This window comes from Mustela nigripes, chromosome 1 (genome assembly GCF_022355385.1).
Source record: "Mustela nigripes isolate SB6536 chromosome 1, MUSNIG.SB6536, whole genome shotgun sequence".
Lineage (NCBI taxonomy): Eukaryota > Metazoa > Chordata > Mammalia > Carnivora > Mustelidae > Mustela > Mustela nigripes.
Window position 1 is genome coordinate 266,240,409 of NC_081557.1, and position 24,948 is coordinate 266,265,356.

At 45.5% G+C, this 24,948-nt stretch overlaps 1 long non-coding RNA gene across 1 annotated transcript in view; it reads left to right on the top strand.

The window, feature by feature from the left end:
• The window catches only part of LOC132016110 (uncharacterized), a 10,644-nt gene extending 6,801 nt beyond the window's left edge, over positions 1-3,843 (top strand). The window contains exon 4 of the long non-coding RNA XR_009403887.1: positions 3,413-3,843. This is a non-coding gene — a long non-coding RNA (uncharacterized LOC132016110). The remainder of the gene's footprint in view (positions 1-3,412) is intronic.
• The last annotated feature ends 21,105 nt before the right edge of the window (positions 3,844-24,948 follow it).

Here is a 24,948-nt window from a genome sequence, read left to right on the forward strand (position 1 = left end):
CTGCGGGGGGCACGGGGCCTGCAGGTGGCACGGGGTCTGCGGGGGGCACCGGGTCTGCGGGGAGCACCGGGTCTGCGGGTGTCATGGGGTCTGCGGGGGCACCGGGTCTGCGGGTGGCACCAGGTCTGCGGGGGGCACGGGGCCTGCGGGTGGCACGGGGTCTGCGGGGGGCACCGGGTCTGCGGGGAGCACCGGGTCTGCGGGTGTCATGGGGTCTGCGGGTGTCATGGGGTCTGCGGGGGCACCGGGTCTGCGGGTGGCACTGGGCCTGCGGGGGGCACGGGTCTGCGGGGGGCCGAGTCCGCGTGCTTCCGTGTGTGGCGCGGCCAGGCTTGGGCTGGGAGCGTGTCCGGCTGCCACAGGCCCTGCCGGACCCTTGTTCCCGCGCATGTTTCCTCCCGTCATTTCGGATGACGCTGGGGCATGGCTCGCCTCCGTTCTGATTTCAGTACCAGTTGTTGGCAGCTCGTCCGTCCGTCCGTCCGTCCTTCCTCTCTCTCTCTCTCTGACGGCAGCTTGAATTTGCTTTCCTTTCGCACCGTGGCTGAGACACTGTCCTCCAGTTTCTTCTTTTTACTTAGAACTGCCCATCCCAGGGGATCGAGGTGGGCACGGACTGCATGGAGCCCGGGGGTCGTATGGTGACGGACGCAACATAATCAAAAAGAATTTATTTACAAAACTTGCCCGTCCTGCAGGAGACTCTGACGGTTCTTTCTTGTCTCCTCTGGCTCATCTTTCCTGTTTTCTTTCCCCAGTTGTGGCTTTCTGTCCCTCCGACCTTCACAGGCCCCTTGAGGTCCACTCCTCTGGGTGACTCTGCAACATTCCTCAGAGCACCCAGGCCTGTGGATCTAAACCTTCCACAGACCCTCCGAGGCACTGGGTTCTATTTTCTCCCCTCTCTAGTCTAGTCTCCTCCACGCCCATCCCGGGAACTGTTCTAGTCCTTCTCCAGTCGGCCAGGCCCCCAAAACTCCCAGGTATCATGAACAGTTCACCTCTCCTGAGAGTTTACAGTAGCCAGAAAGTTCACAATATTCCTACATCCCACACAAAAATCCTACACTTTACGGATGAGGACATGGGGACACAGTTAAGCAAATCTCCCAGTTCAAACCATCAGTAACTGACAGAAGCAGGATTCAAACAGTTCATCGAAGCCCAGAGTGTGTGCCCTTAAGACTTTGGTGCATTTATGAAGCTACAAAAATCCTACAGCCTGTTGTCCGTTCCACTCATCTGATGCTTATATCTGTGTCCTTGTATCCGTGGCTGTCCTTTTATTCCCAGCACCATGATTTTGAACCTTTAGGATCTCTTACCTGATCCTGTAGGGCACTTAAAGAGTAGAAATACTGACGACAAAGGAGATAAAAGCAAAAACATCAACTCCCATGTGAGAAAGACTAGCACACAGTGGAGAGACAGATGACAAGCCAGAGGACAAGCAGAACAGACGACAAAGATTTAATATCTTACTACAAAGCCCTTCTATAAATCCGTAAGGAAAAGGCAGCAACCTATCAGTGAAATAATTTTTTGAAGGATAACGTAAGAGTAAAGCATGCAATCCCATTAGTGGAGATGACTAACTCTAAAAGATTTCACTTCACTGGTAATCAAATGAATGAGAAGTAAAATGATTTTTCACTTTTTTAAAGATTTTATTTATTTATTTGCGATTGAAAGAGAGAGAGAGAGGTCCATTGAGAGAGAGCACCAGCCTGGAGAAGAGGGAGAAGCAGGCTCTCTGCTGTGCCAGGAGCTCCATGCGGGGCTTGAGCCCAGGAGCTCAGGATGATGACCTGAGACAAAGGCAGATGCTTAAACCGACTGAGCCACCCAGGCACCCCTGATTTTTGACTTTTAACAGAGGTGGCCTGGCCAGAAGAGCATAACCCACCGTCAGGGGGTTGGGACTCAGATGGAGAGGAGGCTCCACAGCTCTGGTGTGTGGGAAGACTAAGGGTCCTCACTCCACATTCCATCTTTCCTTCTTTGGGACTTAGTGTCCCGCCGTTATGTAGGTCAAGTTCCTGGGGCCTGGCCCAACCCCAGTGAGTGTGGGTCCTGCTCTCGGGGTGTCCTCATGTCTGTTTCACTTAAACATAAGGATGTATCTGCAAATCTATTAATGCGAAAGCATATACTTTATATTTTCTTCACGCTCTCCTATACCATTTATCTATTTATTTTGGAAGGACTAAGTGTTAGTCTTAACCTTTCTTAAAGAAAGCAATCTATGACTTGGGAAAACAAGAGTGTGTATCGCCCATTCTGGGAGGCAGTGTCAAAGTTTCAGCCTCACTGGAGTCTAACAGTAGGGATTCAACAGTTTGGGAGCAAAGAGCTACATTTCTAACAAACCATTTATCATTCACTCTATCTTTCTTATAAACTGAGTTTTCTGACAGAGTATTTCTGGTGTCAGTCATGTCTGGACTTGGTTATCAGGACCCAGTAAATGTTGCTTCCCTTCCTCTCCTTTTGTGCAGAGGATACAGGAGGGCCTACAAATCAGCCTCTAGGCTTGCCTGCAGGATTGCCTGTCCCGCCTAGATCCCAGCCGGACCGCGTGCATTTCGGCCGGTCGGGTGCCCAGCCTCCTAGATGACCTATTAAAAATCTGCATTCCATGCTGATGCAACACCTGGCAGAGATCTCACGGTGACCTCAGACCCCGGCCCCCTCCCCTCTGACTCCTCCTGGCTTCTCCACTTCCAACCGTGAGTTTTCTAGTCTTCAGAGATAAACAAGATTGTCCGTCGTCTCCTGAGTGTTTACAGATGCCAGGATCGACACTTCTTTTATCGTAATCCTCCCAACAATATTTTTGGATAAATATAATTACTCCTTTACAGATGAAACACACAAGGGACATCTAGAAGAGCACGGCCAGGATGCAAAGTCACATCTGTCCACATCTGTCTAGCTTTCTTCCCACCGGGAATCTTTCTCTCTTCAGTTTTTCCTTTGCCAGGAGGAACCGCTGACTTTGCTCCCTGCTAAAGGCTGAATCGCAAACACCACTAGGTGATTTGCTCTCTCTTCTGATGGTGCCCGAGAGAACCGTGAACAGTTTCCTTGCATTGTTCTCTGCTTAAATACTTGTAGGCTCAGACCTGCCCACTAGTCACTTCCTGAGTGTTCACTCTCAACACCTGTCCGTCCAGAGCAACCCCATGAAGAGACCCCCCCTCCCCCCTTCTCTCCTAAGGTCCAGCATCCGATCTGTTTCAAGCTTGAGTGACAAGATACTCTGGGCTTCTCCTGATGGAAGGACTTGGCCGTACCCAAGTGTGTTTGTATTTTAGCAGAACAGTATATCTAAGCAAATCTCTAACGCAAGAAATTTTTTTTTAAATTTTTTTAAGATTTCTTTCTTTCTTTAATTTTATTTTTTGAGGAGAGACGGGACCGGGTGCGGACAGGACCTAGAGTGGACGGAACCTCGTGTACTGGACCGGTTGAGGCCGCCGCAGCCCCCCCCCCCCCCCCCGCAGGAGCAAACGGAAGGCGCGTCCGAACAAGGAGGGAACCGGGAAGCGAAGCACAAGGAGCCAGCGCTGGGGTCGGTGCATCGCAGCAAGACGGCGGGACCCGAGCTGGCCGTGTCCGGGTCCCAGGTCTGCTCCAGGGAACATGGGTTACGGTTATGGATAAACGAGCTGCTGCCCAAATTCTCACCCCCGGGGCAGGCCTGGACGAGCACTTGGCTCTGGGCATAGCAACGGAGCTTGAAACTCACACTTCTCAAACCCCAATGTGGCCTTGTATCCCACCTCCAGTTACCGAGATTTTTTTTTTAATTTCACTTAAAAAATAAATAGGACCTTTTCCTACCCATCCCAGCAAGGTCCGCGTCTCTTAAGAACGTATTCTTGTTTTCACTGCTGTTACTTTAAACATCTTTATGCATCGAGTGTATCAGATATTAATTACTTCTTCTGATTTAATTAACATGCATCAAATGATACTCAGAAACCCCAGTGGAAATTTGAGAAATTTTGTTTCAGAATATGACTTAGATGGGTTTTTTTCCTCTACAAGGTATTAGCTATACTGTTGATTGAAACTGTGGCCTGGGGAAGAGAAACGGTGTTATTAAACAAACAAGGACAGTACAGACAGGAGGTGTGTCAGAGTTTGACAAAACGACTATGGAAATTATCTTTACATTTTCTTTTTTTTTTTTTAAAGATTTTATTTATTTATTTGACAGAGAAAGATCACAAGTAGGCAGAGAGGCAGGCAGAGAGAGAGAGGAGGAAGCAGGCTCCCCGCTGAGGAGAGAGCCCAATGCGGGACTCGATCCCAGGACCCTGAGATCATGACCTGAGCCGAAGGCAACGGCTTAACCCACTGAGCCACCCAGGCGCCCTACATTTTTTATTTAAAGGGAAAAATTTTTTACTAAAAGCTATAAAGAGAGAAATATTTCCTGTAATCCCAAGTACCGTTATTTTATATTTTATTATATAGTTATTCAACATTAGCTAAATAGGTACATTTTATAAGAAATCTCAGATTATCAAAAACCACAAACTGGTAACACTGAGGGAAGCTGGAGAGAGGTGACGGGGACCAGGAGAGCGAGAGAAAAGTTTCGTTCCGGAAATACTACTTGCACCGTTAGGTTTTGCCGTTTATGAATATATCTCCTATTTTAAAAAGATCACATTTAAACTTAAAACCAAGATTTTAAAAATATTTTAATGGAAACAGAAAGCTGTAGACTTACAGTAGAACGGGCTTTTTTTCTGTAGTAATTCTAGTCTATTCTGTAATAATTTCAATAATTACTGTGTCTTTACAGCCGCACGTGTATCTGGTTACTGCAGCTGTTTAAAAAAATGGCGGATCAAGAAGTATAAGAACAAACACAGGCTCTTTCCTTGCCCTTTATCCCACATAGTCCGAACCCTCTGGAGTCCCACCATTTCTGCCGTGCACTTCTGTTCGCTGCTCCTTCCGAAGTAGCCAGGATGAGCGCCTGCTCCTCTGTTCTCATGATGCTAGTTCTGATCAGTGCTAGTTATTACTAAGAGCGGTTCATATAAACTATGTTCCACGATTAGGAAATTAGGAAATCCAGTTCTTGTTATGGACATTAGCTATAGGAGACATAATTGCCCAAATTATTTTTCTAAATGATTTTTCCAGGTGTGTATACACATATTTTTACATAGAAGTTATTTTTGTTTTGCTTTATTGTTACCCAAAAAAAGCATCACAATAAATATACTACTTTCTACATTTTTTTAAACCCCACAATGCATCAGAACTCTTTCACCATAAGGTAGGTCTACACCATCTTTTTAATTCATCAAATCCCATTTTGTCTACCCACAATAATAGTTTAATTAATCCCCTGGAGATGTGTATTTTCTTTTGAAGAAATTAATACTGCAGGAATTAGCTTCTTTCATTACACAGGGACGTTCTATCTTTTCAGTGATAGTACATGAACTATTAAAACGGATGTCACTTCATTATCATTTAAAGATAGACACTCCGGCCAGTGAAGGTGGAGATCCCAAAGGTCGAAGCAGCCCTGGGAGATGACTGCCTTTGCTGAAGCTGTGACAAACCCAGGGGCCCCTGAGGTCCACCCGGGGCCGGCAGGCATTGGGCATGACTCAGCATTCTCAGACCTTCATTTAACCAAGGGCACGGCATTGCGCTAAGGAAGAGGGAGGGAAACTAAACTGGGTCACTCTCATGGCCCGGGGGCACTTACAATCCAGCAGGGAAATACACATGCGTAAGGCAGGCCAAAACAAGTGAGATACAAGAAAGACTAGTATGTAAGATCAAAAAAGTAAATAAACAGAAGCGTTCTGGGAAACACAGAAGAGCAGATTAGGTTAGGCTGGGGAAGGTGGCCGTGGAGCTGCTCCCACAGCAGCAGGTGGGATTGCAATCCCGAGAAGAGAGAAGAGGCAGGCTGGCCGCAGTTACAAGTCCAGGCTGTTGACACTGGCTTGATGCAAGCGGCTCCGGCTCCAGGCTGTAAGGCCTCTCTCCTGTTTTCACTCGGTCCCCTTCAGTTCTCTCCTCCTGAGGCTGCTGTGTTTCTGGGCACGCCCAGAGGATCTTCAGACTTCACAAACCGGTTGTGCAGAGCCTGGCGTTTCAATAAGAAACAAAGTGCTGAGTAACAACGTGAAGTCAGTCCGTTGCTTGCCAAGAGCTGGGAGGCCTGGGTGGTTTCCCAATCTTAAAGAGGCAGAAAAATACTAAAGCCAGACTCGCAGGGAAAAACCTGGATGGATTTACCAAACCAGAAGATGCTGTGCTCTCGATTTAGAGCGTCAGCCCCGCCTGTGTGACGACTCTCGCCCGTTCCCAGGCCAGGTGGATGAATGCAGCTCTCGGTCAATCCGCCTTCTTCCGTGACAGACTAACCTATCCCCACATGGCTCACTTTTGTGAAGAATCGTTCATGCCCCATAGAGCAGAGATCATTTTCCGTCAGTCCCGGGTCAAAGAGGAAAAGTTGAAGAGATCGCAACGGGAAATAATCTCCTATGAAGAATTCAGAGTATAAGTGAACAACTGTGTGGCACAAAGGACGAGTTTGAGGTGTCCCGGAAACAATAGGGTCCCCTGCCAGCTCCCATGGTGAAACCCCAGGCTGGTGGTAGGTAGCCGCGCCCCACAGGAGATCACACCTGGACGCATCACACCCGTGTCCCAAGTCTGCCAGCTCAGCGAGCATTCAGCATCCGGGGGCCTTTTGCCTGATGACTCATGCTTGACCACTTGTTCTAGGAACAGGGTAGTAAATGCTTGGGAGACCTTGTGGAGTCTATAACTGAAATGACGGAGCAACCCAAGAAGGACTGAGGCCAACTCAGGAATTTATTTTAATCTTTGCTTAAAATTAAAAAATTTTAAAATCATAATTATAAAAATCGTATCTACTGATGGCATATTTGGAAAATCAGAAATATATAGCATAGGAAGAAGCCATCACTGACAAATATTGATTGTATTTCTTTTCATTCTGTGTCCTCTGTACACACAAATGTATAAAATTAAGATCAGATGTTGCATACATTGTTTTATGTTAGTTTTTATGTAAATTAAGCTATAGTCCTTTCCCATGTGATGAAGTATTGTTATAAACATCGTTTTTAATGGCCGTATAATATTATATTCTATAACTATAGATGACAATTTCTTTAAACATTGCACTTCCTGGAACTTACATTGTTTCCAGGATTTTTTATTTTTATAAATAACACTGTGATAAATATCTGTACATATAAATATTTTACAATAATCAAATATATTTCCTGAGAATTCATGTCAAGAAGTAGACTTCCTGAGTAAAAGAGTAGGCTCAAATATTTTTAAATTTATTTATTTTAGAGAGAAGGAGCATGTATGTGAGTGGGGAGAGAGGCAGAGGGAGAGAATCTTCAGGCTGACTCCCGCTGAGTGTGGAGCCCCATGTGGGGCTCTGTCTCACGACCCAGGAGATCACAACCTGAACTGAAACCAAGAGTTGGACGTTCAACCAACTGAGCCACCCAGGCACCTCTCTAATATTTTCTTTTCGTTCTAAACAGATAAACCATGCTGTATGAGCAATGTATCTCGAAGGCTGCCCATCTGGCAGATCTCTCTGAATCACTCTGTGGGTGAGTCACGGATTCTAAGCTCTTACTCAGTAGTCTTATTTTGCACCTTTTACCTGTAGTCCCTGGACCTTCCTCACGCCCTACCCAAGGCTCCAGTCTACCCAGTGTTCTCCCATAGCTGATCACCTTTTTCACTTGAAGGATTTTAAAACTACTCGACTCTGGTTCCCTCTTCTTCTTCCTGGCACTTCACATCCAAATGATTTGAAGGAACGGGTTCTCTGAGCCATGGAATTCAACTCTCTATTTACTGATCTTACCACCTGCCTGTCTCTACATGTCCATATTTGTCTTCTCTCCTTTAAATATCATGCATAGGTTGTCAACACCCAAATTAATACCCTGGCTCAAATTTCCACACTGTGCTCTGGCTGGAAATCCAGTCGCCTCCAGGACAGCTCAATGTGGATGTCTAATGAGCATCTCAAACTTAGCACGTCTAATACCAAACTGCTGATCTTTCCTGCACCTGTTTTTCCTGTTGTCTCCCGCGTATAAGTCAATGACAAAACCGCCCTTTCACTTTCTCGTGCCAAAAAACCTTGGAGTTCTTTTTCTCTGTCTCTCACACCCCACATCCAATCCATCAGCAAATATTTGCTTCCTTTCGGACTGGATTACTGCGATAATCTCCTCAGTGGTCTCACGGATTTTCAGTCTATTTCTCAGTACAATAGAAAGAATGATCCTATTAAAACATAAGTCAGATCATGTGACCTCCCTGCTCAACCCCAGCAAAGGCTTCCATTTCACGTAGAGTAGAAGACAAAGTCTTTATAACGCCCCGACGCAATCTGCCCCCACCTGCCTCTTCACTCATCTTACTTTGTGTTCTACTGTTTTCTCCTTTGTTCTCTGGCTTTCGAGCTATTCATGGAACATTCCAGGCACTTGCCTTTCCCAGGGTCCGTGTACTTCCCATGCCTCCTACCTTCCTCCCAGATTTCTGTAGGACTCACTCCCTATCTCCTTCAGGTCTTCCAACATGACCTTTCCTGACTATAATGTCTTAATTTCCAACTCCTGCCCCAACACTCCGTAGCCTCTTTCCTACCTTAATTTTCTCTGTCACCAATAGACCATGTTTATTGGGTTTATTGTCTATCTTCCCCCCCACAAACAGAGAAAGCTTTGGTCTGTTTTGTTCATTTCTATGCTCTCAGCAGCTCTGTTAGTGACTGACACACTACTTGCTGAATAAAGTAAAAGTAAACTATGAAAAAGCATAGTTAGGAAGTTCTGGGTCAGCAGCGCAAGAACGTGGGAGGCACCAACATGTCTCCACTAGACATTCTGATTTTTCTGATAGAATCTGGGCCAAAAGTACACAAAACAATCAGAATTACTGGAGGTCAAGTAAATGAGGCCAAGCGTCTCCCAGGTATTCTTTGTAGTTTTGTAAATTTTACGTGTTATATAAATTTCTAAACGTCTGTATGCTAAAGCAAACCAGAAGGTTTTAGTGAAGATTACGTTGACTTTCTCAGCATTTCTTCTTGGTCACAGAATGTGGCAAGGGTCTCTGAAATGGACCCAGGATTACAGGCGGGAAGGAATGAAAACAAAGGAACCGAGAGGCTTCCAAATTCCTGGGCACTTTATAGTATCTCATTTAAACCTTCAACAGCTCCATTATAAATACGTTAAATCTGAGATTCAGAAAGAATAATTTCACCAGTCACACAGGTCAGAAATGGCCGGCTGAGGATTTCTTCTCACCAGCACCCCGACTAATTTAGGACTTGGAATCTAAAGCTATTATCCCCACTACTTTGATGATTTGGGAGAAATCACTTGAGATTTCTGTCTCAGTCATCGGCAAACCAATGTACGTTCACTTCAGACACACCTTAGAGTGAACAGGGTGATGATTTCGGGTCTTTCTGGCTCTGATCATTTCTCAGTTCTCTAAGAAGAAAGAAGATATTCTGAATGCTCGGGTCCACTGTGGCTCTTGTGTCTCCTAGTTCACATCTTTAAGCCCTCGGGTTAAACCGTAACAGCCAGCACCGCTAGGCAAAGCCTCCTGGAACACTTTCCCAAGCGAAACAAATACCATAGCTGTGTGAGGGTGTCGGGCAGAGCTAGAAACGGAGCTGCTGGCTGGCTGTCCGTGTGCAGGACCTGGAGGGAATCCTGCGTTGCCAGCAGAGTCACTCGTCAAGGGCGATGACTGTGGCCCAGCAATAACGTGCGAACATTGGGAGGGCTGCCAGGGAAAGCAAGCTCTTTTGTGGCCTGTGCAGTGTCGTGTTGGGCGTCAGCTGAAGTCCACCACGGATGGCCGTCTGAGCGCCGCCTGTCCCTGGCAGCGCACTCAAACGGGCAGCTCAGCAAACCAAAGGATGAATGTCCAGGGAGAGACAGCGTACTCGAATGGAAAATAAATTAGAATAGACATGAGGAAACCCTAACTTTTTTCCCAGTCTTATGACACTGCTACCTCCTGTGACCTCCCTGGGCCTCAGGGTTCTTATCCCCTCACTCACCCAGTCACCCATCCAGGCCTCCAGCAAGTGCTTATTAAATGCCAACTGGTTTTCAGGGGGTTCGGTCAGACGGGGTGAGCGTGTTATGATTCTGCTTTATGTGCACTAGGCGTAATGACGGTCTTATCTACCACAAAGTGATGTAGTAGCGAAGAGGAATCCGGTGGTAAAAACGGACCTAATGATCTTTGTCTTGCTTACTTCGTGGGCCTGTTATGAGAATCACACAGGTTAATTATACGGGTATACTTGACGAACTTGAGCATTGCCTAACGATGTGCAAAAATAGACACTTAGATTAAGATGAAACTTACACCATTGCTGGATATTAGTGAGAGAGATCTAGAAAGTAATGAGATCTGGTGCCATTTTTCTTTTCTTTTCTTTCTTTTTTTTTTTTTTTTTTTTAACAAAAGTAAGACTTTCAAAACTAAAAATAGAAGTTAGTTTAAATAATTATCTCTGTGGTTTTTCTAAGAAAACACACAGACAACAACCAAATCTATGATTCAAATTATACTCTTGTATCCTACGCAGTAGCTTTAGGTGTTCAAGCTCTAAACTTCAAGATTAGAACTGGCGGTGGGACTTTTTTAACGTGAATACATCAGTTAGGATTGGGTTTTGCTGCACAGAGAGAGAAAAGCACACTACCAGCGCCGGGAGGCAAGCCTGAAGTAGAAAGACCATGGGGACGTGGCCTTGCCGGCTGTCGTGTTGTTTTTCTCCATTAAGTGGCTTTTATCACTCAGGCCATCTCAGGGCCGTTAAAGCTCTGGTTAAATTTCCACTGCAGGCCAAACGAAGATGGAAAAACAAGAAGAAACCTTCTCAGCTGAGCTGAATCCCTTTAAGCAGCCTTTCTGGACTTCCCAACTAGGAATTATGCTTTCATACCTTTGGTGGAAAATAGTCATGTGGCGAGACTTAGCCAGAAGGGAAGCTGGGAAATGCAGTTTCTCACAGAGGGACTCTGTGCCCAGCTAAAAGTTGGGGTTCTGTTAAAGAGGAAGGGAAATTGCATGTGAGAGTGGCGACCAGCAGTCCCTTCTGGGCAAAACATCAAGAAAAAAGGATAAGTGAATGGATACAATTTCCTCAGTTTTATCTTTCCTCTATAAATGCTTCATATTCCTTTGGTTTTAATATTATTTTTCTCTTACAACAGGACACAGTATATCTGATTCAATACAAAATTATATGTGTGTTTCTTACATAACTTAAATATTTGCATTTCATGTTAAAAAGCAACATAATTTTTAGTGTTTTATCACATGATTATATCCGAGCCCCATTGATCCAAATCAAAGAAAATCTTAGAAGCCTCGTCTAGATGCACACCCTATGTGGAACTAAGCTGCCGGCTCCCGTTCCTGTAACTGCCTTAGCTCAGAAGCACATTGACTTGAACATCAGCATAAAACAAGATACCTCGGAACTTTTTCAGCAGAGAAGCATGTCTTCCCGCTGTGGCCACAGCACGTGCATCTTTCTACATCTGTCCCCAGATTCCCAGCCACACGATTGTACTCAGAGTGAAATCTCCTCGGGGTTTTGTGTTGACTTTATGCATCTGTGTATTTGTGGACCGCTTCTGCTTATTAATAATTTGCCTTCCTAAGACCTTAAGGAACTGAGCAACTGTGCCTGAGGGGCTCATTTCCTACCCCGGGGAGCTTGGCGAACCAGCCGGGTTCTGGAAGAGCAGAGGAGCATCTCAGATGGTCCTGATCGTGCGAGGACATGTCCCCTCTGTACCCCACGCCGGGCTGGTGGCCAGACGAGAAGCCTGAGCTCTGGATTCTGAAGCAAGGTTTCCATTTCTTGAAAAGCAACTATCGCTATGGGACATAAACTTAGGTTTAACCCAACTGGGGCCTTGCCGGCAATAGTGTAATTCCTGAATGAATTAAGGTTTGAAGAAATTGGAAAAATTGAGCATGTTATGCAACCTTGGACAAGTCGCTTAACCACACCAAACTGTTGTGGTTTTTTTTACAAATAACAGTAATAGTTGCATTTGATCATTAACACAGTAATTGCCCCTAATATTGTGATATTATATATTTTTTTAAATTTTTACTTTATTTATTTGAGAGTGAACGTGCATGCTCACAAGGAGAGATGGGTAGAGGGAGAGAGAGAAGCAGACTCCCCACTGAGCAGGGAGCCCAACAGGAGCTCAGTGCCAGGACCCTAAGATCGTGACCTGAGCCAAAGGCAGATGCTCAACCGACTGAGCCACCCGGACGCCCCCAGCACTATTAAATAAATATAAGAAACATAACTACTGGTCATCCCTTGTTTGATCAAAAGATTTTGTCACTGATTTGCTAAGATCTTTTTAACAGGACTCTGAAGTTGAGGTCAGTAGGTTACTCACTCCTGTGGGAGACCTGGGCTCCATAATCTGTGTTTCCTAGCTGGCTTTAGCATTCTGATATTCTGGACCTTATTATCTCTAGACTCCTTTATTCTTCCTTTGTTTGCCTCTTAACTCCGGGCATTTTACTGCCCATTGCCTCTCCCTCTAAAGACTGGCAAAGGAAGATAGTAGCGATTCTGGTACACAGAGCAAACGCAGACGGACATGAGCCAAAGGGAGTTTGTTTGCTCTCGTAGAGAGATGCTCGGTAGGCTACCAGGTATTGCTCCCCGGCGCTTGGGACGGAGCCGTGGGTGGGACGGTGGCTAGAAGGAAGCCTCTGGAGTCCGGGGCGGGAAGTTCACGTCGGGAGACTCTTCTGGACGGCCCACTCGACCTCTGGCCAGTCATACAACTCAAAGACCTCCCCCTGAAGGTGGTGATAGCTCAAACAGCACAAACTGAAGGTAGCAACGGTCCACACTTTCCACGATTTGTGAGTAGTAATATTACCGTATTGTGAGCACAGACTACGCGTTACCTAGTACTCTGAACCGACAGCACATGATAGAAGTCTCTGGACACCCCCCTTACAGGGCTAGAATGTGTGAGGTGGTTCAAGGGTCTTTTGTGGGCTCCTTGGCTCTGCTCTGTTACCGCAAGTGCCATGTCTCTGGGGGATCCCACGAGGGAACAGAAGGGTCCCCGAGATCCGCACGCCCACTTCTGTCGAGCGATATCTGATCAGATGCACACGGGAGCTGAGCATTCCTGAATGACCCTGGACAGGACTAAGCCTCTTTCCAGCTCTTCTCGAGAGGAAAAGCGCGACTCCTTTATCTGTTTGTAAATGTGTCGACTCTGAGTCCCCCGCTACTTCTTTTTTTTTGTTGTCCTTTTCCGGTGTCTTTACCAGCTCTGCGGTCGGAGGCCTTGCTCTCTTCCCGACCTACAGTGGGTTTCATCCGCACTCCTGTTTCCTGTTTTGTCCCTGTCTCTGCGGCTGGTTTTGCGCCTCTAGGTCCTCCCGCTTCCTCTTCAGAGCAGAGCATCATTTCCAGGAGGGATGGGCAACGCCATCAGCTTCTCTTGCTGCAGCTTTTCCTCTCCTTTCTCTGTCCTTTTTTAACCTCCGTTGAAGCTTCCTGAGCTTCCTGTAATGACTACGTCTCTGTTCCTGCCATTTCGGTATTTCTGCGGCTTCAGATTTTGATCTGGCTTTGCGTCTTCTGGCCGAAACCATCTCGAACGAGTATTTTGTGGTTTCTGCTGGAAGGTAATTTGAATTTGTTTGCCTGGGCACCAACTCCCAGTTTAGATGTCACGGGATGGCTGGGGCGGAGGCATGACGGACCGTCCCGGTTACCTTTCCCTTAGGATCCCTGAGCTGCGCTATGAGCAGGGATGGGCTGTTTTGTTAATGACTCAACCTTGCCTCTCATAATTCTAAATAACTACTGCTTTATCAGGACGCTTGAGGCTGCCTTTCATTTCAGGAGGGTTGATGAAGAGTTAAGTCAGTCAGGCACAGATACGGTTATGTTTACATGATCTGACATCCCTACATCGCTGTGAAGGATCAAATACACACACACACCCTTGCACACACACAAACACATGATTATTCCTTCGTCATCTTAGGGCGTCTTTTCTGCAAGGAAGCCACACGTGTAAGCTGAATGGGAACGAAGGAACTCCATTGTCTTGGAAAATGACGGACGACCTCTTCTGCTTCTTTTCTTTTTCTTTTTTTCCTTTTTCTTTTATTTTTGGCCACCATCGTTTAGGTGAAGAGCAAAAGAGCCCCAAATATTTCCCAGGCTATTCTCAAATTGCGGGGCTCTGGGTTCATTCATTCAGCAAGTACCCAGTGAGCTCCTGCTAAGCTCCAGGCGGTCACCGTCGATAGCTAGATACAGAACAGACCAGATCTCTGTCATCCAGAACCTTGTATCTGGTGAATAATCATCTTTCAGGATCGATGTGCTCATCAGCCACGAACCCAGCGTGGTTCAAGATTCCAGAAGGAGAATGTCAAGCAAGAGCAGAGGTGGGGTTTAGCCCGCGCCCCGTCACGCGGTTTCCTGACAGGCCACGTGCGGCACAGACTGGGGTCTTGCTCACTCTTCCTTCCGTTTCTGTCGCTCCGAACTCACGGCCACATTTCGGGAGCTAGACATTTCATTTCCTGCTGAGCTAAGACTTCGGCCGTGTTTGCTCTCACCCTCATGGAGACAGAGAGCCGTTCGCTCACCAGCAGCGTTCCTGCCCTGCTCCCCGACAGCCCCGAACAGAACCGTTACCTTGTCTTGACTTTCTCTAGGAGGCAGAGGGACCTTCCCGTGCTCTCTAGTGTCACTCGCTAGATGGACTGAGATACTTGCTGGAAGTTACCACCCCTTAAGAGTCACCACTAAATTCTTAATTGAATCCCCACTTTAGCGTTTTTAATCCTTCGGATTTATATGGCAAAGGGGAAAAGTAAGCCAAGTATGGATTCTTTGTGTCGCTCATTCATTCGTGTGACTGTGCTTTGCAGCGGACCTATAGGTGAAAAGCATTTTCCAAGTCTTTTTCATATTATCTGGTTTGTGTAGAGTAAGGACATAGGAGTGTGCTTGGCTTTTGTTCCTCGGTAGTTGTATTTCTGAAAATCCACTGTTTTCTAAGATCTCTTATTGTTCTTGTTTTCAACTATCAGAAATTGGAAAATAAAGATTGTGGGAGTATAAAATGAACGTCTGCCATGTTTGTCATTCTTAGACTCCATTTCTATGGCTCTTGACTTTTCCTAAGATGACTGCACCTAAAATCTAAGGCCAAAAAATGCACATAATGTTGTATGTCAACTATACCTCAATAAAAATTTAAAAATTAAGGAAAAAAAAGCTAAGGTCAAGCCAGAGCCCTTGTTGTAAACAAAGGACACAGGACACAACAGCTTGTAATGAATGTAATCTGAGTTATCTGTGGTATATTGTGTGGATAAAAAGTAAAAGGCTAATTGTGAGTACAAAGGAAATGAGTAAATCCTCTTGCCACCAGGAATTAAAGGAAGACCAGTGGCAGGGCCAGCTCGTTCTCTGCAGCAGGGCCCATGCCTCCTCCAGACCAGTGGCAGCACCATACGGTTAGGAAGCCTGAGTCTTACCAAGTGGCTGGTAGTTAATTCTTTGTTTGGGCAAGTGGTGGGAAAGACGGAGAGCACAGCGGTTAAGAAATGGCCTGGGTTTGGGACCTGCCTCTGCCTCAGGTTTAGGACCTACCTTTGTTTTCTTCTTAATCAGCTCGTCACTGGATAGCAGTCCTTGCCTCGTAGGGTGGGTTTTAAGGTTGAAAAGAAATAAGCCACAGCAAGCAGACTGCTTCGGGGGCTTACGGTAGTAAATGTGAGCTATTCCTGTGGTGACCGCGATGGTGACGATGATGACGATGGGTGTTCGGGGAGATGCCAGGCTGATCACAGCCGGAACGACTCCGGAGGTTACCGGAAGTCAGGGCTCAGAGAGGTGAACCAGGTGACGAGCTCCAGAAGGGAGGTAGCGAGCTACTGGGCGAAGTGCGCAGGGTTATTAAGGAGGGTGCAGGGCAACGCCTGTGACCCAGACCCTTCTGCCTCCCACGGAGCACAGCACGTCACCTCGCCTGGGTCCAAAGACTCAAGGACCCAGACCTGCGGAGAGAAGACATTGAACCCAGCTAGCGTGGTTAAGGTCAAACAGGGCAAAGCTCTTGGTTTTCTCTTTCTTTGTCTGGTTTGGGACATCCCTGAAGAGGAATTTTATGGTTTTTACCCTTTTAATATCTGACTTCTCTATGATGGGAGAAAAGATAGTGCTCTAGTAATCCTCTGTAAAACCAGACACATACTTAAGGGAGAAGATCCTGTGTAAGATGATAGGAATTATAGGTCTCGTGGTACCAAAGCAAGCAGGTAATAAATCCCCGTCTCTGCATGTTACAATTACATAAGCTATAAAATACGTCGCTATAAAATGACCCATCTATTTGAAAATCCACTGCATGCAGTTTGCATCATTACCAAACCGGCAATTGAAAAATGTACAGCGGCTAAGAACCCAGAAGTAGTTTTTGAGAATCTGTTTTGTGCAAGGTAGCATTCCAGAATGACGGAATCACGCTGTTCTGTGGCCTGACATACAGATTTGCTTTGCAGAGTCAATATCTAACTAATTTCTTCAGACTTCATGAAAAATAATAAACCAGAATCTCCTCCTGGGAATACAGTAGCACGTATTCATAAACTCATAGCATTTTAAAGCTGGAGGACTCTTAGAAGACGATGGACAGCGGCGTGCTTTAGAACGCTGCTCAGCGTCCGAAGGAGCTTTCGAAATTTTAAACTATTGTTTTAAGAACATCCCATAAAGGAAATTATTTAGCAAAATATATCAGCTGGCTCACTGAATCCCCACCTATTATACGAATTTATTCATCTTAGCCAAGTCCATTTTAGGAGGCACAGAATAGAAATTCAGATAACCTACGTGACGGATTCCAAGTGAACAGCATGAATCTTTCATGAGAGAGAGAGCACAGGCAGGCGAGCGTCTAAAGAAGTAAGGCTTAGCGTTTGGCCTGGTTGATTATTTCTTTTCCCAGCTGGAAAATATTTTTTGAATTCTGCCCAGTTCCTCTCGAGGTAGACCGATGTTAAACAGAAAAAAGTGGTGATGTGCTTTTGTTCGGTTTGGTCTCGTGGGGGACGTCCTGTAATATTTCCAGCCAGTTGCTATGGAGGGAGCCAGCAGCCAGTTCAGCTCCTAACTCCAGGCTGGCAGGGCTGTGGGGTGATCTTCCGGTAGCAATTCCCAGATCCCTGAGTGCCGGAATCGTGCAGTAGAGGGAAAAAACCGGGACAGCAAAGTTTACCAACTAGGAAACCGCAAAGGGTACACAAGTAAGGTATACTTCTCAAATTTCACAAGGCGTTCACAAATAGCAGTGACAGATCTGCACCTTCCCTTTCCACGTGCCCTGCCACAAGTATCCCCGGGGAGAGCCCCGTACCTGCGCCCTGAGGGCGGGGCCCGGGAGGGAAGTCAGTTAAATTATCTGCGTACTTAGCTGAGCTTGGAAGTAACTCTGAAAAACCATGCTCCTGGCTCATTGGATTTCTAGAGTTGTCACATCTCCACTGTAGAACTTCCATTTTAGTTTCTGAAACATGATTCAGAAAATAATTCTGAATATTCAGAATATATTCTAAAAATAATATTCAGAAAATAACTTTCTGAAAATTCTAACATTTGCTTGGAAAGAGTTAAAGAACCTGGGGCCTTCATTTTGTTTAAATGAGCAAAGAAGTGACAATGACCATCATCGTTAGCCATTCTCTTTTACGGCTCCAGACAGAACTTTGTTTTCTTTTTTCTTTTTTCTTTCTTTCTTTTTTTTTTTTTTTTATGTTTTTTTTTTCTGCTGTTCAGAGCTTCCTGCTTGGTGTTTGTCTGAGCCGGGAGGAGCCATCATTCAAACCCTGCAGAGACGGACTGCAAGCTAAGGCTTTTCTACACTTTGTTTGATTTTCCTGAAACATCTTTCTCTCCAGAAATGATTTATTGGTGCCCTAGCATGCTTTTCTTCTTACTCAACGCTCCCCTGGGGATGGAGTTAAAACGCCGCTCAGCTGTAATTCTCCTGGGTGGGGAAGTGGTGGTTGGTGGCCATGAAACCAAAGCCCAGATCTGAGCAACTGTGGGATGTTGACTTTCTGCTCGTCTCTCATAAAGGAACCCTCAAAAGCCCGCAGCCGTGCACGAAGAGTGTGCGTCTCGTCTAAGCCTCGCTGGCTTTGTGCTGGCCTTTCCTCAGGCGAGAGTGATCCCGACCAGCAATGACTTTGTGTCGCGATGCAGAAAGCCGGCACGTCCGCCGGAGGATAACGCTGAAGCAGGACTTCTGAGTGGGGGAGGCACCCGGAGAGAGAAGCCAAGCTCTGTACAATGCCTGGTGCTTCCCTCTCATGATGTTTGTTCCAACAGAGGTCGATCATTGTGCATTGTCCCTGTGGGAGTGAATACAGCATATTATTTTGGGATAAAAATTGAGATTTCTTTTGGTGGTAAAGTATAAGGAAAATAGAAGCTCTCTGTAATGGATTTCTTAGCTTTCATTTAGACGCTTCCAAAGCATTCTTGTATGAGAGGGAAGATGACATAATAAGTCTTTAAAGATGAAACTGCTCTAATGCCAGAACTGTTCCAGAGCACATCTACGAAAACTACTAGGAGATGTTACCAAAGTTTTTAAAAAACTTCTTGCATGTAGCGAACTTCATTGCCTGTTCAGCAAAATGTCTTCCCCTTCTTCCTAAAGGGAACTCAGATTTTTTCCCCTCGCGTTTGCCACGTCCAGGGAGGAGGCTGACCCCAGCTCCGGGGAGACGTGGGACTGGTCCGGGTATCGGACCAGTTCAGGAAACGGGCAAGGGACTCCGTTCTGGCCAAGAAGCTGTGAGCGGAGTTTCCTGGAAGATTTGGGGAAGTTTTCCCCTGCCGTTCGGAGAACCAGCTTGGATGGGGATAAAGAAGCAACAGCCCCAGCAGCTCTTGCGGTCGTCCTGGATCCACAAAGGGGACACCATTGAGGCCGAAGCTGTGGATGGGCCTTGTGACGTCCCCGAGCCGGGGCGTGCGTCAATAAACGTCATCGTTGTGTAAAGCACTCAAGCCAAGGCCCTGTTACAGCTAAAGGCAGCGGCCACGTCGGCTGTTTCCTACTGCCAAGCGCCCCCGCGAGGTCCGAGGGTCTGCTCTTTCGTCCCCCTTCCCTCTTGTTTACATACGAACCCCGACCTCAGCTCTGACTCGGAGTAGCTCACTCTGACTCCCCGTCTTGCCCTCCTTGGTTCTTCTCTCTGCTCCTGTCCCTTTCGCCCTCTGTTCCCCAGGGGTGTCTTGAATTGTGCTCCCATGACCTCTTCCACTTTGGTGACCCGCACCCCCTGCTCCCAGCAATCCCCGTAAAGCCAGAAGTCTGTGTGCTCCGAGACATCCACCCAAAAACTATTTGCAATGAAATACCATTTGGAGGAAGTGCCTTAACCCAGTGGCTTTCAATTTTTTTCTTTTTAATTGAAATGTAGTTGACATACCAGATTATATTACTTTCAGGAGTACAACATAGCGAGTCAATATTTTCAAACATTATAAAACGATCACCTTGATGGGTCTAGCTATCATCTGTCATGTCACTGTACAAAACTATTACGGTATTACTAACTATATTCCCTGTGCTATAAATTACATCCCCGTGACTCATTTATTTTATTCAAATCTTTTTTTTTTTTTTACTACAAACTGCATTAAGTGTCAACACTTAGTGTACACATAAAACACTGAAACAGAATTTCCCCAAAACATACTTGCATTAACTACCTGTGAGAACTTCTGATATGGTCTATTCTGATCTGTTTAATTTTAAACAATTATTTGTCTCTACTCGTTACACTGATTTCATAGATGGGTTGTGACCACCGAAAACACGGCCTTAACCCACAGCAGAAACCCTGCTGGGCATTGTGGCAGTTCTGTGAGGAAGTCTTCGAGAGTAATGAAGGTCTTCTTTAAACCTGAGTAAAATGGTAGTCAACACAGACTGAATGGGATTTTCTCTGTGTAAGTAAATGCACTTTTTTTTTCCCAGAAAAAGCAAAGATTAAGTGAGACTTAATGTATGAGTACTGACAACTGATGTGGTCTTAATAATTTTGGGAGATATTTTTGAAATGACAAATGTATTTCACAAACACCATCATTGTTATTTCTGAAAGGTAGAGATGTTTTCTTCAAAAGCTGTTGGTGTCTCAGAGTCAACTTTTATTTTTAGACTTTTTAAATTTATTTGTCACAGAGAGAGAGAGAGAGTGCACACGAAGGGGGAACAGCAGGCAGAGGGGGAAGCAGGCTTCCCGCTGAGCAAGGAGCCTCATGCAGGACTCAATTCCAGGACCCCACGATCATGTCTGGAGCCGAAGGCAGATGCTTGACTCACTGAGCCTCCCAGGCTAAGTCCCCTAGAGTCAACTTATTGATTGCATTTTTATATGAGCTTTTTGGGGCCTATTAAATACATCTGCTTCCTCACTCATTTGGCAGCTTTGCTACTTCTTTAAGAGCGGGAGATTTCATAATGACAGATTATCTGTAAGTGCCATTTCATACTATTGGACTGTGACCAAAATATGTTGGCTTTCCCATTGATAACTAGCTCTTATCAGCTGTAACCACTCTTACAGCCTGTACCATAAAAAGGCCATACATACTGAGTCCACAGAATATGTGAGAATCACATGATATCTAGGAAAGCTCTGGATAAGCTGTAAAGTACAGTGTAAATGTAGAATTATGCATCTTCGAAAGTTAGAAACTCTCTTCACCTCAAAGTCACTCATGAATTTTGATATTCCTATTAATGGTATGGAGTTCTATGAATTTTTTTTCCCCACAATTCTAACTAACACACACACACACACACACACACACACACACACACAGCTCTTAAGCCTATATTCAGTACACTGCAGGTTGGGTGATTGTGCATAAGCCTTGAGTTCTCCCTTACAGAATATATGTTTTCTTCTACACGTAATTGTTTCTAATGTGCTACATTCAGAATTGTTAAGTGATGTAGTATAGTCAGTCACAGAAGTTAAGACACAGCCCCAAATGCAGTTTTACCTCTTACTAACTCTATGAACTTGGGTGAGTTACTTAACCTCCTAAGTTCTGACATTCCTCTTCTATAAAATGGGGATAATACAATTCACTTCATAAGGATGTTATAGGCTTGAATTTATCTCTCCTATTAAATTAATTTCTGGAGTCACTTATGGATCACCAAAAACAGAGCCTTAACCCACAGTATGTACTCTAATATGGCCACATGACAAGTTTACAGTATGTGAGTGTGTATGTGAGTGTGTGCGAGAGTGTGTATGTATGTAAAGTACTTAGCACAATGATGATACCTAGCAAAAGCTCAATAAATGTTAGCTATTAATAATAATAAAGGACTAGCATCCAAAGTCTAAAAAGAACTCATCAAACTCAACATCCAAAGAACAAATAATCCAATCAAGAAATGGGCAGAGGACATGAACAGACATTTTGGAAAGAAGACATCCAAATGGCCAACAGACACATGAAAAAATGCTCCATATCACTCGGCATCAGGGAAATACAAATCAAAACCATAATGAGATACCACCTCACACCAGTCAGAATGGCTAAAATTAACCACTTAGGAAACAACAGATGTTGGCAAGGATGCGGAGAAAGAGGAACCCTTCTACAGTGCTGGTGGGAATGCAAGCTGGTGCAGCCACTCTGGAAAACAGCATGGAGGTTCCTCAAAGTGTTGAAAATAGAACTGCCCTATGACCCAGCAATTGCACTACTGTGTATTTACCCCAAAGATATAAATGTAGTGATCCAAAGGGGCACGTGCTCTCGAATGTTTATAGAAGCAATGTCCACAATAGCCAAACTATGGAAAGAGCCTACAACAGATGAATGGATCAAGAAGATGTGGTATATATACATAATGGAATACTATGCATCCATCAAAAGAAATGGAATTTTGCCATTTGCAACGACGTGGATGGAACTAGAGAGTACCATGCCAAGCGAAGTAAGTCAATCAGAGAAAGACATTATCATATGATCTCATGGATATGAGAAATTTGAGAAACAAGACAGAGGATCATAGGGGAAGGGAAGGGGAAAATGAAACAAGATGAAACCAGGGAGGGAGACAAACCAAGAGACTCTTCATCTCAGGAAACAAACTGAGGGTTGCTGGAGGGGAGGGGGTGCGGGAGGGATGGGGTGGCTGGGTGATGGACACTGGGGAGGGTAGGTGCTATGATGAGTGCTGTGAATTGTGTAAGACTGATGAAACACAGACCTGTACCCCTGAAACAAATAATACATTTTATGTTAAAAAAAAAAAAGAAGAAGAAAAATCATAACTAACGATAATCATGAAATTGTTGCCTTCAAGCTCCTGCACTGTGCAAAGAGGCAGAAATCCAGGATCTGGTACTTCTCACTTTCTCTCTCCTCTCTACTGCTTCGCAAACCATCTAGAGACAGATGTCATGGCCCTGTTGTTTAAAATGTAGAATAATACTGCAGCACAGATTTCTAAGTCTTTGATGGGTGGGGGTGGGGGGGTGTGTCTCAGGAGGGACAGGGTGCTAGGGTCTCTCTTCTTGCTAAAGGAACTTCCTTAAAAATAAATATACTGAGAAGTCATGACAGGAAACTTTACAAAATCAAAAGAGGGTGTCAGGAAGTGCAGGCTGTGAGGTTGTTTTCATTTCCCTCAGTGTTTTTCTTATTAATCACATATATTTATAACTTTAAAAAGCAGAACATTTCACCATTCCTTCTCCTTGAGACCCAGATTCTAAAGTTTAAAAAAAAAAAAAAGTGACTAAGAAAGAACTAGGTTACTACTTTCTGTATGATAAGTGGCATTTGAGTCCCTGAGCCTACATTATCGGGTGTCTGAATAGCACTAGTCGCAGTCATTCTCCTTCATTTATAATCTGTTGCATTAAGAGGCACTTCATGCCCTTCAGAAAGGAGATGAAAGCAAAGTAGCTAGAGATAGAAACTGAGAAGGAACGTTGATTTTTTTTTTTTAATTTATCTTTATTTCTTTCCCAGAAGACTATTCTCAAACACGGGGACCTGAGCAAATCAACAAGCACCTAACTCTGAAAGCCCACTTCTCCCTCTAAGAATCAAGGCTGCGGGCGCCTGGGTGGCTCAGACGGTGAACCACTGCCTTTGGCTCCGGTCATGACCCCGGAGTCATGGGATCGAGTCCCCGCCCCACCTCCTCGGGGAGTCGGCTTCTCCCTCTGACCTCTCCCTCTTATGTTCTCTCTCTCTCTCCCTCTCAAATAAATAAAACCTTAAAACATATATCAAGGCCACAGGAAAGCTAGTACTTAGCAGCGGTCTGAACCCTGAGCATTCCCTGTTCGACCCCCTGCGTAGGACCCTGAGGACGCCGCCCGCAGAACTCTGTGCATGCCACGGAGGTCCACATCCTGTGCTTGTTACTGAGCACATTTCCTCCTGCACGTGGAAGCACAATTTATCGACAAACAAATTTCTCGAGTTCCTATTTGGTTGAAAGCCAAAACAAACAACCAAAAAAAGGAGTTTTGCGGTCCTCTGCTTGGCTGCACAGAGCCGTGCTGGTGTGAGTGGGGTCGTCTTCCCGCTGCACTTGACCTACCGACACTTTGGGACTCAAGGAATAAAGTGTGGTCCGTCCTTTAAAAATGTATGATCTAAGTCCAAGAGTTCCAAAGGTCATAATTCAGGTCCATGCAGAGAGTTCCTATGTGAGAGGCAGGAAGTTGCCTCTGCTCCTTAATAAAATTCCCCGTGAACGTGTACGGAGGACACACGCTCTTTTCCTGGGCACAGGATCCCTTGCTCTGGGAAAACACCCGTGCCCTCTTCCACGGGCTTTGAGAGGAGCTGCCGATCACCGTGCCCACCCCCCACAATGGACACAGGTCTGGCCAATCCTAAATTCCATGTTTCCTGCCACGGAGACACAGATGTTGAGAGAGAGAGACTTTCTCTTGGCTGGGATGCCAGAGCAGGGCAGCAACCCCCGAGTTCCGAGCCGCCGTCTCCGCCGCGCACAGAGGGAGTGGAGGGGAGGCCCAGCTGTAGGAGGCAAGCCTGAGGGAGCCAGAGGAGCGAGAGGAGGAGGGGGAGCCAGAAAGTCGGAACTGGGAGGGGGAAGAGGAGAAATATCTTTCATCTCACCCAGGAGAGCTGTGATTGAAGCCAGTTGATTCCTGAACTCCCTAAATACTCGGGTCCACAGAGTTCCTTTTCTGTTCATGCTAGGTTAAATGAGGGGTCTGCTGGCTCAGTCAGTAGAGCCCGTGCCTCTTGATCTTGGGGTTGTGAGTTCGAGTCCCATGTCAGGTATAGAGATTATTTAAAAATAAATTATCTCAAAATAATATAAAATAAATGAGGCCAAGTGAGTGCTACCTATTGCAGAAGCTGATGTTTCTTCATTCACTCAACAAATGCTTATTGTGTTCCTACCACATGCCAGGCCCTAAATGGGTATAGAGTAGGAGGGTTGGTCGACACATGGTCTTGCCCTCATTGAACTTATACCCTAGTGGAGAAAACAAACAAAACACACATACACATTCAGTTTGAATATAGATATTTCCTTTTACATCTTATAAAGGGCAAGAACAGGGCACAGGGAAATAGCAGGGAAGGAGAATGTCGGAGAGAGGACTGCAGTATTAGAAGAATAACATATTATTAGAATGACACGTAAAGAAAACGCGGAGGGCGGTTTGAGAGTGCGGATGAGGCGGACGGTGCAAACTCAGGAAACTTCGTAGTCAGGAGACGAGAAG